Source organism: Ochotona princeps, chromosome 19, assembly GCF_030435755.1.
Source record: "Ochotona princeps isolate mOchPri1 chromosome 19, mOchPri1.hap1, whole genome shotgun sequence".
NCBI lineage: Eukaryota > Metazoa > Chordata > Mammalia > Lagomorpha > Ochotonidae > Ochotona > Ochotona princeps.
This window is the reverse complement of record NC_080850.1, coordinates 2,926,098-2,932,097: the sequence shown is the minus strand read 5'-3', so window position 1 is coordinate 2,932,097 and position 6,000 is coordinate 2,926,098.

The following is a 6,000-nucleotide window of genomic DNA, read 5'->3' as shown; positions in this document are numbered from 1 at the left end:
AAAAAAAAAAAGAAAAGAGAGAGGGAGAGACACCCCCACTTTCTTTGTTTAACGGACCTCTGTTTTATATCATATCCAACATAGCATAATCCAAGGTCACCCTTTTTTGCATATTTTTTCCTATATGTTTGATAGTTCTGTATTTTGCATTTTAGTTTATGCTACCTTGTCAGCAAACATTTCCTACTCCTGAGTGCTGAGGTAGTTTGACAACAAAGAGCAGCCTCTCTCCCCTCCCCACCCCCTGCAGGTCAAGACAAAAAGAAAAAAAAATCAGAAAACATTTTTTCTTCCCTCCTTTCTCCATATGTCAACCCTCCCCACCCTAGTCAGTGGCCCATATGGGCATACATCCTTCTCAATCACATGAACACTTGAAAAAACACCCTTAAAAATGGGCTATTTGAACTATCTCTAAATAGGTTCCCTGCTTTTTCTTCACTTCCCATTCTGCCACTTAAGGTGTTGCTGGAACTTGTTCACAGCTCACACATAATGCAAAAATTTTTTTAATGAAAAGGTTGTAAAAAAAAAAAAAAAGAGAGAGAGCAATAAAATGCCCTTGTCTTTAAGGTCCCTTGTTATCAGTATTCCTCACCCATTATCCAAACCAAAGTGGTTCTTTCATCTACTTTTTGAAAGCCCATAACATTGTATAGCCCACAGGCCGTAGCTTTGCTTTCTGATTCAGTGTCCAAGCTTTTGGACACTGGGCCCTGCCACTAACCCTCTAGCCCGGCCAATCTGGCCAACTGTATTTATAGTCCTGATGCTGATGCTCTGTGCCCACACAGTGCTAGGCAGTGGGGCTTCAGGCAGTGGCCAGACCCAGGCTGGTTTCCTTGGCAACGTTCATGAGTCGCAGAGAGAGAGATAGGGAAGATACAATGTCGTATAGTGGCAAGGAGCTTTACAGAAGGCACAATATGTTCAGAATTTGTCAGTTTTGTGTTGACATCAGAATGTCAGAAAAAGGTCAGCCATGAGAGGACTCAAGGAAAGAATGTTCTAGGTAGCAAGTACTGTAGATAGAAAGTTCTTGAGGAGCGAGAGAGAAAATCCCAACAGAAGTGAGTTAGCACCAATGCAAATCAGAGGATTAAGAGTCAGATCACATGGGACTTTTTTAGGCCATGTCATAATGGAGTCTTCTCTTTAAAAAAAAAAAAAAAAAAGATTTATTTTTTTATTGGAAAGTCAGATCTACAGAGAGGAGGAGAGACAGAGAGGAAGATCTTCCGTCTGATGTTTCACTGCCCAAGTGTCCGCAACAGACAGAGCTGAGTCGATCCAAAGCCAGGAGCTAGGAGCCTCTTCCTGGTCTCCCATGTGGGTGCAGGGTCCCAAGGTTTTGGGCCTTTCTCAACTGCTTTCCCAGGCCACAAGCAGGGAGCTGGATGGGAAGTGGGGCTACTGGGATTAGAACTGGTGCCCATCCCAACTGCCAAGGAGACCACGAGGAACTGGAGTGCCTTCAGAGGCCGAGAACTCTGAAGTCATCCACCCCCAATTGGATCTACCACATGGGATGGAAGAAGCCCATATCCTTCTTGGCAGGATGCAAGGTCATCGGAACAACAGCCAGGAGCCCTGAGTGATCTGCAGAAACAGGAGAACAGTAAGCTTCCTTTGGGGCTAGGGAGAGGAGCTTTTTCTGTTCCTTACTTACTTCCAAATTTGGATGCCCACCCTCTCTTGCAATGACCATCAGGGTCGCTCCGGAGCTCCCAAAACACACACACACACACACACACACACACACACACACACATACACACACACAATAGAATAGATAGAGAACAACAGGGAAAGCTTAGAGCAAGACAGGAAATGGTCAGCGTGGACCCCCATATACCTTACTAGGCAGGACACAAAGATTAATTACTCCTCACTAAGGTATTGAAAATTTTTCTGCACACCCCTCCTAAAACTGTTCCGCACTTCAAGTGTTGACACATGCCTCGTTAGAGTTATAAACCAGTTTAGACTAACCTAAAATCTGCCACGTTCAGCAAAATTATGCTTCAACACTATAAACTGCTAAAGCCTAAAATGAAAATAGACACGAGACAGCTGAATAGTACCCTATAGCCATTTTAAGGTGTATAGCAGCCGGTTCTGTGTATAAACTAAAACTGAAATGTCAATGAGGTTAATCACAGGATGTGGTCAAGAACTTGCATTTTTTAACATATTTGTTACTCGATACCATGTCAATTAAATCCATAATGTTGTAAATTGTTGTTGATGTTATGTTGTGGATTTTAATTGATCGGGATGATACTCTGCCAACTCTGTCTTCAGACCAGAGATGGTCTCCCCAAGAAATCGTTGAATTTATCCGGACAAAAAGATGCTGGACTCTATGCTTGAATGAAAGAATCTTGACTGAATTTGAACTGTAATACTGCACCAAGGTGGAGGAATTCACCATGGGGGGGGGTATGGGAAGGAGTTGGGGGAATCCCAGAGCCTATGGAGCAGTATCACATAATGCAATGTAATTAATAAAAAAAAAAAAAATGAACTGGTGCCCATATGGGATCCCAGTGCATGCTAGGTGAGGACTTAGCCACTAGGCTACTCCACTGTGCCCAAAGAACTCTACTCTTAAGGACAATGGGAGGCCTTTGGGGTTGGGCAAGGTTAAAGCTGGGAGCCTGAAGCTCCAATCAGGACTCTTACATGGTTGGCAGGGGGTCAAGAATTTGAGCCACAATCTGATATCTCCCAGGAAGCTAGTTTAGAAGTAGAATAGCTAGGACAAAAACCAGGCACTCCAATATGAGATGCAGCTATTCCTGCTGGTGGATTTGCCCTCTGTGCCATAAAACCTACCCTCGGGGCCTGGCGTGGTAGCCTAATAGCTGGAGTCCTGGCCTTACACGTGCTGGGATCCCATATGGGCACCGATTCTAATCCTGGCAGCTCTGCTTCCTATCCAACTCCTTGATGGTGGCCTGGGAAAGCAGTGGAGGACTGCCCAAAGCCTTGGGCCCCTGCACACACGTGGCAGACCCGGAAGAAGCTCCTGGCATCAGATTGGCTCAGCTCTGGCCATTGCGGCCACATGGGGAGTGAATTATCGGGCAGAAGATCTTCCTCTCTATCTCTCCTCCTCTCTATAGATCTGATTTTGCAATAAAAATGAAGTCTTAATAAATGAGAATCTTACCTTTCTTTTAAAAAAGTATATATTTATTCATCCATGTACAGAGATCTTCCATCCAATAATTCACTACCCAAAGGTCCAGAATAACCAGTGCTTGGGAGGCAGAAATCAGGACCCCAAAATTCAGTCCAGGTCTCCCAGGGGAATGATGGTGACCCAGGTATTTGGGCCATCATTGGTGGCTTTCCAGGATGCCCATTTACAAGACAGAATCAAAGGCAGAGCTGGAGTAAAGCCCAAGCACTCTGACTAGCAATTTGGGTGCCCCAAGCAGCATCCTAACCATTGCAAGAATGTGATCCTCTTAGTAAGTTCATAAGATGACTTTGATCACGACATGGACTTGTATTCTCTCCTAATCCTTGCTACAACCCCTTAGGGGAGGTTGAGAATTAGTGCATTCAAAGCAGAAAGATGAGGTAATGGGGTCTTAGTTATCTCACTTGCCGAAATCCCAGAAGTAGAGGTGGCTTCAGCATTGATGCTCAGCTCTTAGGAAGAGCATGAGCTGTGGTTTGTAGAAAGTGCAACTTTGGGCCCGGCACGGAGGCCTAGCAGCCAGAAGTCCTCGCCTTGAATGCGCCGGGATCCCATCTGGGTACCAGTTCGTGTCCCGGCAGCCCCACTTCCCATCCAGCTCCCTGCAATAAAAAACAAAGAAAGTGCAACTTTGCCTTTACGCCTAGCATGCATCTGCCCTCTGCAGAAAGCTTAAAGATCTGCAAGAGACTACTGAGTGCCCATACTACCTTTCTCATTTCTTCTCTGATATTTGTCTGAATCTAGTTGAATTGCCTTCATTTCTATTGGCTCCGCTGAATCTATAATGAATAATTTGCTGGGAGAGAAGGCTAGAAACAAATACCCACCCACATGCTATGGCTGGCATCTCAATGTTCTGCTTTACTCAGCGATCAAGGTGATATGTTCCTAGCTGACAGGAATTCCATGACTCAGCAGAAATCTGTTCTTTATCAGAAACAAAACAGTAAGGCATCAGCGAGACTATTTCAAGGATTAGAGAAAACAACATTCAGCAATTAGCAACACAAGCGCAAAGACTGGAATGCAAATTCCATCCAACACTGACAAAAGTCCTCTTAGAGAAGTGATGAAATCTAGTTAATTTTACGTTACATTGCGCATGTTCGATTTTATAGAAAGAGTTTAACTTTTTTTTTATTTTTAAAAAGATTTATTTGAGAGGCCGACTTAAAGTGACAGGGAGAGATAGAAGGCGAGATCTTCCTTCCACTGATTCAATTCTCAAACAGCCACAAAGCCGGAGTTGCACCAGGCAGAAACCAGGAGCCAGGAACTTCTTCTGGGTCTCCACTTGGGTACAGGAGCACAAGGACTTGGGCCGTCCTCAGCTGCTTCTCCAGGCACATTAGTAAGGAGCAGGATAAGAATTGGAGCAGCAGGGAAATGAAGCACTGCCCAGGTGGGATGATGGCATCACAAGTCCTAGCTTTTTTTTTTTAGATTTATTTATTTTTATCGGAAAGCCAGATGTACAGAGAGGAGGAGAGACAGAGAGGAAGATCTTCCGCCCGATAGTTCACTCCCAAAGCAGCCACAACTGCTGGAATTGAGCCAATCTGAAGTCAGAAGCTTCATCCAGGTTTCCTACACGCGGGTGCAGGGTCCCAAAGCTTTGGGCCGTCCTCGACTGCTTTCCCAGGTCACAAGCAGTGAGCTGGATGAGAAGTGGGGCTGCTGGGATTAGAACTGGCGCCCATATGGGATCCTGGCGCGTTCAAGGCGAGGACTTAAATCACTACACTATCGTGCCGTGCCCCTACAGGTGCTAATTTTACCTGTTAGGCCGCACTGCTAGACCCAAACGGTGTCTGCCTTAGCAACATCTAGACTCAGGACCTGAATCTAAGTAAGCGCTTGGTAAATATCTGTTGACTGAATTCCTCAAATCTGTCAATGCATGGAATTCAAGATATTAATAAATCTTTATGATGATCTAACACGGAGCTAACACAGTAGCCTTTATCCACATGTGATAATCATAGAGTTGAAAAGTAGCTAGTCCAAATCAAGATATTTTTAAACACTCGGGATGAGAAACATAAATGCTACCAGTTTGGATATACTGCGTTTAATATATTAGTAAAATTAATTTTACCTAAGTATGGCTAACAGGAAATTTAAAATTGCATGCTGTTTACATTGCCTTTTTTTTTTTACTTATTAAAATATTTTTTTTTTTATTGCAGAGTCATATCTACAGAGAGGAGGAGAGACAGAGAGGAGGATCTTTTGCCCGATGATTTACTCCCCAAGTGACCACAAGGCTGGAGCTGAGCTGATCTGAAGCCAGAAGCCAGGAACCTCCTCCGAGTCTCCCACTCAGGCACAGGATTCTAAGGCTTTGGGCCGTCCTTGACTGCTTTCCCAGGCCACAAGCAGGGAGCTAGATGGGAAGTGGAGCAGCCAGGATTAGAATTGGCACCCATATGGGATCCTGGCGGTTTCAAGGCAAGGACTTTAGCCTCTAGGCCACCGCACTGGGACCGACAATGCATTTTAAAAAGATTTATTTATTTCTATTGGAAGAAGAAAAAGAGGAAGATTCTTCTTTCTTCTGGTTAACTCCCCAATTGGCCACAACAGCCAGAGCTGAACTGATTCGAAGTTAGCACTCAGGAGCCTCTTCCAGGTCTCACACGCAGGTGCAGGACCCCAAGGCTTGGGCCATCCTTGATTGCTTTTCTAGGCCACAAGCAGGGAGCTGGATGGGAAGCGGGACTGCCAGTATTAGAACCGGCGCCCAAACGGGATACCGGCACATGCATGGTGAGGACTTTTTCTGC